The following is a 13996-nucleotide window of genomic DNA, read 5'->3' as shown; positions in this document are numbered from 1 at the left end:
TCAGTTTTGTTAAATCCACGTTCGTTTGGACGAACGTCTCCTCTGTCGACACCTGCACACCCACTCTGACTTTGGAAGCTTCTCTCGTGACACGTGGCACTCGTGCATGCAGTGCAAGGTGCGTTTTTAATATTTCTGAACCGTGAACGTGGGTGCTTTAACTTGATGTGACAGATATTATCATTGCTAATTATTTAGGGTCTCACATTTAACCAAATATTAATGTTAATTTTCTATTTAATAAATATATATTGAACAGACAATTATTAAAAATTAAACATGTATTTAATTACTTAAGTAATGACGAAATTTAAATAAAATATCCATGAAATTAAAATTTGTTTGTTAAGATTGTATTTTCTTTATTATATTGGAAAATAAATATTTAATATATATGTATTGTATAGATCTAATTATTTACTTAAATTTATATAGATTTTAATTTTTTTTTAAAACTGGTCGATAAAACTTGCGGCTTAAGAATTGATTTTATAATAAGATATGAATCAGTTCAGAAATAAGATATATTCGACAAAATTTGCGAAACAATTGTTGTATTATTAGTATAATTTATTTTATAATTACTGGCTTCCGTTTTTATAAATAAAGTGATGAGTAAGACTTTAAACACGTTTTAGTTTTTTTTTAACTGAAACATTTAGGAAGATTTTCAACTAAAACATTGTTCTCGAACTCAATATTTACTTACTAGTGTATAATTAAAGGGAAGTTGTTTGTACATAGAAATTTATGTATAAAAGAGTTTACAGGAAGATAAAAATTATCCATATTGAAATTATTCAAATATTTTTTACTTACCCACTAATTTTTTATTGAAATTTTTATATTAAATTATTTACTAATAAAAGTGAGAGCTATTATTGATTCAAAAGTATGAAATATTTGTAAAACATGCCATACAAAGAATTTGTGTATAAAATATCATCTATAAGCAAAAATCATATGATGTTGTATTCAGTTTTAGACATATACTTTCAAAGCCTCATAATTTTATCTACGCAAAATGATTTAAGAAACTAAGAATTTAAATTTAATAAAAACTTTCACAATGTTAGTTAATAAATAGTTTCTGAATAAATTATGATAAGACTTATTATTTGTTAATTATATAAAAATTATAATTAAGTGAAATTAAAAAAAAAAACGTATGTACTTTTAGTCTACTTTAATTAATTTTTTTTGTTAGTTAAACAACATTTACATATTTTATGTAACACAATAAAAATTTATAAACAAATTTTATTGAAAATTTAACGCTTGTATCATAGATTAATTATGGACATAAAAGTTTATTATTTTATTTTATATACACTAATTTATCCTTTTCTTTTATTATGTTCGTACATGATGAATTTTCGGAAGGAAAGATATACATATTCATATTTAATGATGAATCTTAAGTAGTTTATTTGTAGCCAAATAATACTTATTTTCACATTTTCTCTTTTACACTTCTCATGTTAAAGAGCAGGTGATGAATAAACTAAATTTTATATCAACAAACAAGTAATTATTAAAGAAAAAAATATATGTAAGCAGTGGCTGCATTATATAATAAAAATTACCGAAAAAAGACAATTAAATGTAAAATTTTACAATGTCGATTAATTAATTATGATTCATCTTGAATATGATTTTTATATAACTATTATAAAAATTAAGAACCAATAACCGGTGCTTTCCTCGTAGTAATGTATGCTAGAGACACCTTCTCCTCCTTTGTTCACTCCTTATAACCTCAAAGATGGGTAAATCCACTCTCTTCCTCCAACTGTGTTGCCCGCCATTGTGTTCGACTTCTCTCCCTCCGTCAGCTTCTTCTCTCCTGCCCCTCCGATTCTCATTGACGGATGTTTGGCTCCCACCAAACTCCCTCCCGACTTCAATGTAATATTACTAGTACAACCAAAAAGTTTACAATAAGGATATCTTACTCACTTTTCAAGGTTTATACCACACTTTCGGGTACCAAGGAAAACCTTCCTTTTAGTCGTGTTAAGTTTAACAAAACCAATAACCACTCTAATGCATTATAGAGAAACTCTGGATATCAAATTCAAAGAATTGGTGCGTCTTAGGTCTAGATTATATACTTAGTCTTGCTAAGAAAATGCAATGGGAAAAAAAAGGAAACAATATAAAAAGAAACTATATAAATGCTAATGAAGAAAATATACATACAGTGATGGGAACAATTGAAAATGATATTTATGAATGAATAATACAAGATAAAACAATGAATGTATGCATGGGTAAAATCCTATCGCTGAAACCTGAATTTTTACAATTTACAAAACCTGATGCAGATATGAAAGATTCAACCTAAATTGTATCCACAATGCTGTCTCACGCAGAAAAACAAAAGAATACTATGAATGGAGATAAACTGCATATGCAATGATCAAATTGAACAAGTACCAAACAATGCAATTAATTTAGTCAAATCTGATGCAATCAGACTATATGCAAAAATGGAATGAATTTAATAGTATTGAATTGGTAAAAAAGATGCAAAGTATGCACGAACTCTAAGTGGGTATTAAAGACAATGCATGAAAACACGAAAACGAATACAGAATTTAGATTCCTATGTGACAGACTACAAGAGAGATGTTTTTATGCAATTTTTCTGGTTTGAAAACAGAACTGGAGTTTCGAAGTTGCTAATGCAATTGAAATGACTTAAACAATTGAAACAGGGCCATTTCTAAGCAAATAAGGCTAGATGAGCAATTGAATAACGGTATAAAATAAAAATTTGCCTGATAAGAAACTAAATGAAAACTGGAATGACAATGCAAACAAAGAAAATACATAACCAAAAATGGCCAATTTGGCATCAACTATTATGCCCAAAGTGAGAATTCTAAATGCTTATACAGTGTAGGATTGGAAATAAAGAACAGAAATGTGGTTTTGATTTTGATTTGAACGTGGCACAATGAACAATTATGCAGCAAAAACAGTCCGAGACAAAATCCAGCAGCAATCATTACATTGGTTTGGTTAAATGAATCTCATTTTTTTTCAAAAAGACATTTTGGATTCGTTAAGCACAATCTGGGTTTTAGTTTCCATTTCAGAATGTTAAATTAAAGCTGGTAAATTAAAGCTTTGATGAATTGTAGAATTCTGAAAGCTCGTAAATTAAAGCTCACCAATTTCGGTAGGGATTATGGCTAGGGCATGCGCGTTTCTTTCTTCTATCAAGGATGTTTTAGATGAACTATCATTCAACCCCTGCAACCAAGAAAAAGAATGAAGTTTAAGAAAAACATAATCTTAACTAATTGAACCTTCTATTAAAGTTTTACCAGCAAGTCTCAAGTTGTATGCTTATATTTAGAGCTAAAATTAGGGTAAGAGTTATGATCAGGGTTAGGGTAAGGATTATGATTAGGGTCAAGGATATGATTAAGGATTAAATAGAAAAAAATGTTACATGGCCACAAATGCTGAACCTTTTCTCACAACATCAAAGCTTTTGAGATAACAGTTCCTTGATAGCAGCAACTCTTTGTACAATAATAGATGACAAAAGTAAATTTTAATTGCATTTGAGTATAAGCATGAACATGGTATAGAAACAAGATAACGAAGAGGTGACATACCCAAGGTATCCAATAAAGGTACACAATAAAGTCCGAGTCCAAGAGCATTGCAGGCTGGCGATTTTTTTGTCAACATGATAAAGACCATTGGGTGAAAGTAGTTCAGGAGCCGGGGATACCCATAACTGGCACAATATAAGCATAGAGATATAATTAAAGAATTGAAACTCTCTGAATAGAGTAGATATTCAATATATCAACTCATGAAACCAAGTTTTTGAATCAACTAAGTATTACCTAAGGAAAAAAAGATTAATATACTAACTGTATTGTTCAACTGAAGATTTAGTCACAATTGATGTAGATTTCTTCCCGCGATAACCCATGCCAAATTCTTCATCAATTACCCAAGAAGGCTGCCAAAGGAGTTAGAATTAATATGTTGAAACAAAATAAAGGTAAACTTTGTCGACAAAATAAAGGTAAACAAAAATCACGTGCTCCACTCTTGTTGTTTCTGGACAACTTTGTGCTCCTTTAATTCAATTCTTTTGGTCTGATTTTCAATCCTGCACACATATATCACACAGCTTAATATTCTCTTGGCTAAACAGATTGCAAGATACAATGCACAAGATAAAGAATTCTCCCTTTCCCGGTCTTGCACACTTGACGTGGAAAATGAATCCTAGGTGCACTCAATTTGCAATCTTGTGCGCTAACCTTCCTATTCTCATCAATCCAAAGCTGCACAGATATTTAAACTTCAATCAGTAGGGTATCCATTCAAAACTATCACTTAAAAGCTAAAACCGAAGCAACAATTCAAAACAAGGGTAAGTTAGACAACTTCCCTGTTTGGATGGTAGTTTCTAGCCTGCTCCAAGCTCCACACTGAGGTGTTGTTGCTGCTGTCTACTCAGAAATTCTTGACTCCAATTAGACTCTAAATGAGATGGAACTAAATGGCAATCAAGAATATACCCAAATCAAACTCGACAAACTGACATCTGCACATAAATCAACAAACAAATTTAAGAAATTGGAAGTGAATGTCGTAGTAGTAAAAAAATTTTAAAAGTTGAAGTAAATGCAATATAAATTTCCTCTTTTGTTATCTTGATTGCACTCCAGTTTAAGCAATCTGCACACGAAACAATTAGCAAGTCAGTTAGGCTAAACTCTCTCAATTTGCCAACAGACTTAGGCCAAGTTAGCCTCACAAAACATAATAAAAATTTAATCTCCAACTGAACACAACTTTACATTGAACAAAATATTAGAAGGACAAACAATTGATAAAACTACAACTCTGTATATAGCTTATCTAAAACAGAAAAAATAAATGACAAAAATGATGAGAGTGCATGATAAAAATGACAGAGTAGTAGCATAGATACACATTGATGTACCTTGGGAGTTGTAAAACTCGAGTTTCTACTTGAGTAAATCGAAACTGCTAGACATCCAGAGAACTGGTTCGAATCCGCATTTGCTTTGACCCTGTAATAACATAAGTAACATCAACAAAATCATCAAAACTTTGCAATAAAACAATTGCACAAAAAACATACTGTAGAGACTAACAGTTAACACCTTTTCCATCCTCCCTCGCGGCTTCTAATTCGATTTCTCGACAGATGAGTTCCTTTGACATGCGATTAAAGCTCTTTTGTAGGGACACCAAAGAACAAAGCGAGGCACAAAATAAGCGAAATTAAAAAATGTTGTTACTAAATGATGATCAATTTCATACCTGGGGCCAACAAAAGTCAAAAGAGTTCAACACATGAATACTGCAAAAAAAAGAACTCCCACATGTAGGGTAACTACTTCCGAGCGAGCAGCAAAATTAAGATGAAAAAAACACAGAAAACAGAAGGCAAGGGAAATCAATATAAAATTTACCTCCATGCTCATAATTCATTCTGCTGGATTGGCACCCTGCAAACCAGTAGATATATGAATTAAGCTCAAAAGAACAAAATGCTAGAAAATAAAAATATTATCATATCATATGCAAAAAAATAAAATATCAAAACATATAAACAAGGATCCAATATGCAAACTTATGTACAAAAGGGGAATCTGTCATATGCTACGCACTTCAACTCATGAAACCAAGTTTTTGAATCAACTAAGAATTACCTATGGAAAAAAAATTAAAAACAAAAAACTATTGATTACATATATGCATAACATAATACTCTTTACACAAATAATTCAATATTTCAACACCAAGTCCTCAACCACGTAAAAAACTAAACAAGAACTAAAAGATGGCAAGAACATAAGACCTAATAACAAAATATAAAGAAAGACTCCAAAAAAAAAGGAGTCCAAAAAGAATATCCGTTGTTTAGAAAAAGCAAATATAAGAAGGAAAAAAAAATAACAAGATAAAGCAAACAAGAAAACAGAGAGCACAAATAACACATAACATTTCATAAAATGCAAATAAAACAATTACAGAGACTAGAAAACTAGGTATAACTCAAATAGAAAAACCTTTAAGCCAGTAATGTTCAATGATCCACATTCAAACAAACAAAAAATTCTTGAAAAAAAACAGAAACAAAACAGAAGAAAAATAATACAAAAGACAGCAAAAATGAAATCCTGTTCTACTTTATCCAGTCTCAGATGTTTCCACCACACCACAATTGAAAAAGTTAATCATTTGGAAAACATCCGAAACCAAACTACATGGTCCTGAATTAATATGTCAACAAAATATATGATATAAGAACAGTACCATAATCACATACACAAAATAAAAGCAAAAAGAGAGCCACTCAATCAAAAATGGAATAGCACACCAGAAAACGACCCTTAGACTAGGAAGACATGCAGCAACTGAAATATTATGTCGACAAAATATAGGATATAAGAATGGTAATATAATCACAGACACAAAAAAATGAGTTCAGCATTTCACTGGCCAATTTTAACCGTGAATTCATTGGACAAGTGTGACTTTTACATCAACATAACCAATCAATGAAATAGAGTCATTCTGATGAGTTTCAATTAAACCAAATTAAATCAAGCAAGTTCCAGATCTACGGTAAGATTTATGATAGAAAGAAACTAAGTAAAATTACCTGGATAAATTCCATCTTCATTTTTCATGAGGAGTTCACACATGTCATAAAACACGATCTAGGATATTAAGGAGTGAAAACGCTGCACAAATAAAAGAAACATCAGAATCAAAAAAATTAGGATAATAATTTCAACCAAAGAAAACATTAACCTAAAAGAAAACAACTCCCAAACTGACTCTGGACTAGGCATCTTTAGGAATGTCTGACGCAGATTCTTTGTTAGTCAACAGAATATAATCTTTTTGAATTTCTGCATGAAATCAAAGGTTAAAAACATTCAAAGGCAAGGTATTTGCAGTATAGTATAGAAAAATATGATAGGAACATACTAAATTTGTATTTTTGGAGGCCTTTCAGCTTCTCAAACAATCGCCTTTCATCCATAGCCTTTGCCAGTAAACTACAAGTCTCATAATTTTCCCATAGATAAAAAAAGAAAGGAAAAGAAAAATCAACCTTAATTATCTCAAATGCATGCAAGCAAGAAGACAGTACCTAAAAATCAAAGTATGCAGACAACAACAATTGTGACAAATCTCATTCATAGACAGGACATCAAATTGCATACATCATACAAATCCTGAATGGCCCTAACATGAAGGTGGAAAATTGCATAACCCACCGGTCCCAGGATATGAGGTGTTTCGGTCTCTCTATAGTATGTCAATATAAGAATAACCTCAGACTTCAACATCTAGGTGTTTAACTCTCAACACATTATGCAAATTCACGCAATCATAAACTTGGAAAACTTCTAATCACACCAATTGAATTAGAAATACACTCAAGATCAATAAGACTTCAATCAAGGCTTATAAGGTGGCCAAGGTATAGGTGAGGAAAAAAGAGATAAAAATCAAGGCTAAAATCAAATAGAGGTGTTATGAAAAATGAATGCATAAATCATTCATGAATGCATAACATAAGCAATACAAGTTTTGAAATGTAAATAAACAGTATGAAAAGATATCGCTACCATAATGTTTTGATTTTATTTGTGCGCCTCATCCTCTTTCGGAAACATAAATTTCCATTTCAAAGAAATCTACAAAATACAACAAGTAAGCAATGTTAAAAAGAAAACAACCACAACAACAAAACCATTTAGTTGAAGCAATTCAAACTTTGAGAACAAATTTGAACTTAAATGGCAGAGCACTAAGTTCTAACCTTTAAGGCCTAAGTCTTATGTCTTAGTATATTAAGCCCTATTCCCTAATCATACTTTGACCTAAGCCTTTAAGCGCTACTAAGCGCTACTAAGCGCTACTAAGCGCTACTAAGCGCTACTAAGCGCTACTAAGCGACTAAGCGCTACTAAGCGCTACTAAGCGCTACTAAGCGCTACTAAGCGCTACTAAGCGCTACTAAGCGCTACTAAGCGCTACTAAGCGCTACTAAGCCCTACTAAGCGCTACTAAGCGCTACTAAGCCCTACTAAGCGGTAGTAAGCCCTAGTAAGCCCTAGTAAGCCCTACTACGCCCTACTAAGCCCTACTAAGCCCTACTAAGCCCTACTAAGCCCTACTAAGCCCTACTAAGCCCTACTAAGCCCTACAAGCCCTACAAGCCCTACTAAGCCCTACTAAGCCCTACTAAGCCCTACTAAGCCCTACTAAGCCCTACTAAGCCCTACTAAGCCCTACTAAGCCCTAATAAGCCCTATGCCCTATGCCCTATGTCCTATGTCCTATGCCCTATGCCCTATGCCCTATGTCCTATGTGCTATGCCCTATGTCCTATGTGCTTTGCCCTAAAATGGTATTCATACAATGCTAAACAATTCTTGGTTCAAAATAAAATGTGTCGTAAGGAGAACATAAGATTTCTTATCTGTCACTACTGTAATTGAAGGAGTAGCTCTTGGAGCAATGGACACAAGAGTGCCAATAATGAGGGTGGTAGCGTTGGAAACAAGTACGACTTCATCCGGTAGTATATAATTCAAGGCTCCAAGCTGTACAACAAAGAAAAATCATGATAAGACAAACAATTTTCAATTGCAAACAATTACTACAACTAATTATATTTGAAGACATAACAAATCAAATGTAATATTGTATATTAACTTTCATCTTCAACCAAAAACATAATAAGTTTGATTCTCACATTTAAAAAGAACATACCATATCCTTGTAGGACATTACAAGAAGTCACCACCCGTAAGTAACCTTTCCCACATGTGCAGATAAACGTGTTGCTCCAGACAAGACAAAATAAGACAAACTCTACCTCCTAAACCCTCCTTTGCCCGATGATGATTAGCAAAGTCGTAATCCATTGTACGCACAAAACAGTTGGTACGTATTATCTACCACACCTCACTAAATTGTAGAATTTTGTACATATTATCCACCACATCTTACTAAATTGTAGAATTTTGAAAGCTGGTAAATTAAAGCTCACCAATTTCGGTAGGGATTATGGCTAGGGCATGCGCGTTTCTTTCTTCTATCAAGGATGTTTTAGATGAACTATCATTCAACCCCTGCAACCAAGAAAAAGAATGAAGTTTAAGAAAAACATAATCTTAACTAATTGAACCTTCTATTAAAGTTTTACCAGCAAGTCTCAAGTTGTATGCTTATATTTAGAGCTAAGATTAGGGTAAGAGTTATGATCAGGTTAGGGTAAGGATTACAATTACGGTCAAGGATATGATTAAGGATTAAATAGAAAAAAATGTTACATGGCCACAAATGCTGCAACTTTTCTCACAACATCAAAGCTTTTGAGATAACACTTCCTTGATAGCTAGCAGCAACTCTGTACAATAATAGATGACAAAAGTAAATTTTAATTGCATTTGAGTATAAGCATGAACATGGTGTAGAAACAAGATAACGAAGAGGTGACATACCCAAGGTATCGTATAAAGGTACACAATAAAGTCCGAGTCCAAGAGCATTGCAGGCTGGTGATTTTTTTGTCAACATGATAAAGACCATTGGGTGAAAGTAGTTCAAGAGCCGGGGATACCCATAACTGGCACAATATAAGCATAGAGATATAATTAAAGAATTGAAACTCTCTGAATAGAGTAGATATTCAATATATCAACTCATGAAACCAAGTTTTTGAATCAACTAAGTATTACCTAAGGAAAAAAAGATTAATATACTAACTGTATTGTTCAACTGAAGATTTAGTCACAATTGATGTAGATTTCTTCCCGCGATAACCCATGCCAAATTCTTCATCAATTACCCAAGAAGGCTGCCAAAGGAGTTAGAATTAATATGTTGAAACAAAATAAAGGTAAACTTTGTCGACAAAAAAAGTAAACAAAAATCACGTGCTCCACTCTTGTTGTTTCTGGACAACTTTGTGCTCCTTTAATTCAATTCTTTTGGTCTGATTTTCAATCCTGCACACATATATCACACAGCTTAATATTCTCTTGGCTAAACAGATTGCAAGATACAATGCACAAGATAAAGAATTCTCCCTTTCCCGGTCTTGCACACTTGACGTGGAAAATGAATCCTAGGTGCACTCAATTTGCAATCTTGTGCGCTAACCTTCCTATTCTCATCAATCCAAAGCTGCACAGATATTTAAACTTCAATCAGTAGGGTATCCATTCAAAACTATCACTTAAAAGCTAAAACCGAAGCAACAATTCAAAACAAGGGTAAGTTAGACAACTTCCCTATTTGGATGGTTGTTTCTAGCCTGCTCCAAGCTCCACACTGAGGTGTTGTTGCTGCTGTCTACTCAGAAATTCTTGACTCCAATTAGACTCTAAATGAGATGGAACTAAATGGCAATCAAGAATATACCCAAATCAAACTCGACAAACTGACATCTGCACATAAATCAACAAACAAATTTAAGAAATTGGAAGTGAATGTCGTAGTAGTAAACAATTTTAAAAGTTGAAGTAAATGCAATAGAAATTTTCTCTTTTGTTATCTTGATTTCACTCCAGTTTAAGCAATCTCGACAAGACATCTGCACATAAATCAACAAACAAATTTAAGAAATTGGAAGTGAATGTCGTAGTAGTAAACAATTTTAAAAGTTGAAGTAAATGCAATAGAAATTTTCTCTTTTGTTATCTTGATTTCACTCCAATTTAAGCAATCTGCACAAGAAACAATTAGCAAGTCAGTTAGGCTAAACTCTCTCAATTTGCCAATAGACTTAGGCCAAGTTAGCCTCACAAAACATAATAAAAATTTGATCTCCAACTGAACACAACTTTACATTGAACAAAACATTAGTAGGACAAACAATTGATAAAACTACAACTCTGTATATAGCTTATCTCAAACAGAAAAAATAAATGACAAAAGTAATGAGAGTGCATGATAAAAATGACAGAGTAGTAGCATAGATACACATTAATCTACCTTGGGAGTTGTAAAACTCGAGTTTCTACTTGAGTAAATCCAAACTGCTAGACATCCGGAGCACAGGCTCGAATCCGCATTTGCTTTGACCCAATGTCTTTAATAACATAAGTAACATCAACAAAATCATCAAACCTTTGCAATAGAACAATTGCACAAAAAACATACCGTAGAGACTAACAGTTAACACCTTTTCCATCCTTCCTCGCGGCTTCTAATTCGATTTCTCGACAGATGAGTTCCTTCGACAGATGAGTTCCTTTGACACCTTTGCCACAAATGCTGCAACTTTTCACACAACATCAAAGCTTTTGAGAATACTATGAATGGAGATAAACTGCATATGCAATGATCAAATTGAACAAGTACCAAACAATGCAATTAATTTAGTCAAATCTGATGCAATCAGACTATATGCAAAAATGGAATGAATTTAATAGTATTGAATTGGTAAAAAAGATGCAAAGTATGCACGAACTCTAAGTGGGTATTAAAGACAATGCATGAAAACACGAAAACGAATACAGAATTTAGATTCCTATGTGACAGACTACAAGAGAGATGTTTTTATGCAATTTTTCTGGTTTGAAAACAGAACTGGAGTTTCGAAGTTGCTAATGCAATTGAAATGACTTAAACAATTGAAACAGGGCCATTTCTAAGCAAATAAGGCTAGATGAGCAATTGAATAACGGTATAAAATAAAAATTTGCCTGATAAGAAACTAAATGAAAACTGGAATGACAATGCAAACAAAGAAAATACATAACCAAAAATGGCCAATTTGGCATCAACTATTATGCCCAAAGTGAGAATTCTAAATGCTTATACAGTGTAGGATTGGAAATAAAGAACAGAAATGTGGTTTTGATTTTGATTTGAACGTGGCACAATGAACAATTATGCAGCAAAAACAGTCCGAGACAAAATCCAGCAGCAATCATTACATTGGTTTGGTTAAATGAATCTCATTTTTTTTTCAAAAAGACATTTTGGATTCGTTAAGCACAATCTGGGTTTTAGTTTCCATTTCAGAATGTTAAATTAAAGCTGGTAAATTAAAGCTTTGATGAATTGTAGAATTCTGAAAGCTCGTAAATTAAAGCTCACCAATTTCGGTAGGGATTATGGCTAGGGCATGCGCGTTTCTTTCTTCTATCAAGGATGTTTTAGATGAACTATCATTCAACCCCTGCAACCAAGAAAAAGAATGAAGTTTAAGAAAAACATAATCTTAACTAATTGAACCTTCTATTAAAGTTTTACCAGCAAGTCTCAAGTTGTATGCTTATATTTAGAGCTAAAATTAGGGTAAGAGTTATGATCAGGGTTAGGGTAAGGATTATGATTAGGGTCAAGGATATGATTAAGGATTAAATAGAAAAAAATGTTACATGGCCACAAATGCTGAACCTTTTCTCACAACATCAAAGCTTTTGAGATAACAGTTCCTTGATAGCAGCAACTCTTTGTACAATAATAGATGACAAAAGTAAATTTTAATTGCATTTGAGTATAAGCATGAACATGGTATAGAAACAAGATAACGAAGAGGTGACATACCCAAGGTATCCAATAAAGGTACACAATAAAGTCCGAGTCCAAGAGCATTGCAGGCTGGCGATTTTTTTGTCAACATGATAAAGACCATTGGGTGAAAGTAGTTCAGGAGCCGGGGATACCCATAACTGGCACAATATAAGCATAGAGATATAATTAAAGAATTGAAACTCTCTGAATAGAGTAGATATTCAATATATCAACTCATGAAACCAAGTTTTTGAATCAACTAAGTATTACCTAAGGAAAAAAAGATTAATATACTAACTGTATTGTTCAACTGAAGATTTAGTCACAATTGATGTAGATTTCTTCCCGCGATAACCCATGCCAAATTCTTCATCAATTACCCAAGAAGGCTGCCAAAGGAGTTAGAATTAATATGTTGAAACAAAATAAAGGTAAACTTTGTCGACAAAATAAAGGTAAACAAAAATCACGTGCTCCACTCTTGTTGTTTCTGGACAACTTTGTGCTCCTTTAATTCAATTCTTTTGGTCTGATTTTCAATCCTGCACACATATATCACACAGCTTAATATTCTCTTGGCTAAACAGATTGCAAGATACAATGCACAAGATAAAGAATTCTCCCTTTCCCGGTCTTGCACACTTGACGTGGAAAATGAATCCTAGGTGCACTCAATTTGCAATCTTGTGCGCTAACCTTCCTATTCTCATCAATCCAAAGCTGCACAGATATTTAAACTTCAATCAGTAGGGTATCCATTCAAAACTATCACTTAAAAGCTAAAACCGAAGCAACAATTCAAAACAAGGGTAAGTTAGACAACTTCCCTATTTGGATGGTAGTTTCTAGCCTGCTCCAAGCTCCACACTGAGGTGTTGTTGCTGCTGTCTACTCAGAAATTCTTGACTCCAATTAGACTCTAAATGAGATGGAACTAAATGGCAATCAAGAATATACCCAAATCAAACTCGACAAACTGACATCTGCACATAAATCAACAAACAAATTTAAGAAATTGGAAGTGAATGTCGTAGTAGTAAAAAAATTTTAAAAGTTGAAGTAAATGCAATATAAATTTCCTCTTTTGTTATCTTGATTGCACTCCAGTTTAAGCAATCTGCACACGAAACAATTAGCAAGTCAGTTAGGCTAAACTCTCTCAATTTGCCAACAGACTTAGGCCAAGTTAGCCTCACAAAACATAATAAAAATTTAATCTCCAACTGAACACAACTTTACATTGAACAAAATATTAGAAGGACAAACAATTGATAAAACTACAACTCTGTATATAGCTTATCTAAAACAGAAAAAATAAATGACAAAAATGATGAGAGTGCATGATAAAAATGACAGAGTAGTAGCATAGATACACATTGATGTACCTTGGGAGTTGTAAAACTCGAGTTTCTACTTGAGTAAATCGAAACTG

General features: G+C 32.9%; 3 long non-coding RNA genes across 4 annotated transcripts; all 3 read right to left on the bottom strand.

Moving 5' to 3' along the window:
- Positions 1-1711: 1711 nt before the first annotated feature.
- Positions 1712-5077, bottom strand: LOC148200704 (uncharacterized). 2 transcript variants are annotated; one of them, XR_015786382.1, is made up of 5 exons: positions 4985-5077; positions 3870-4716; positions 3633-3757; positions 3180-3261; positions 1712-1917 (listed from the first exon to the last, which is right to left on the bottom strand). It is a non-coding gene; the product is annotated as an uncharacterized LOC148200704 (long non-coding RNA). The 2 variants fall into 2 exon arrangements; XR_015786381.1 differs by having other exon boundaries at positions 3898-4716.
- A 3178-nt stretch (positions 5078-8255) lies between these two features.
- LOC148200703 (uncharacterized) lies at positions 8256-9637 on the bottom strand. Its single transcript, XR_015785511.1, has 3 exons — positions 9540-9637; positions 9369-9445; positions 8256-9167 (listed from the first exon to the last, which is right to left on the bottom strand). It is a non-coding gene; the product is annotated as an uncharacterized LOC148200703 (long non-coding RNA).
- A 723-nt stretch (positions 9638-10360) lies between these two features.
- Positions 10361-12189, bottom strand: LOC148200702 (uncharacterized). The gene is made up of 3 exons (XR_015785442.1): positions 12145-12189; positions 11225-11322; positions 10361-11131 (listed from the first exon to the last, which is right to left on the bottom strand). It is a non-coding gene; the product is annotated as an uncharacterized LOC148200702 (long non-coding RNA).
- Between the last annotated feature and the right edge of the window lie 1807 nt (positions 12190-13996).

Source organism: Vigna umbellata, chromosome 4, assembly GCF_029865625.1.
Source record: "Vigna umbellata cultivar VRB3 chromosome 4, Vumbellata_1.0, whole genome shotgun sequence".
NCBI lineage: Eukaryota > Viridiplantae > Streptophyta > Magnoliopsida > Fabales > Fabaceae > Vigna > Vigna umbellata.
The sequence above is the reverse complement of the archived record's forward strand: the minus strand, read 5'-3'. Positions and strand labels throughout refer to the sequence as shown.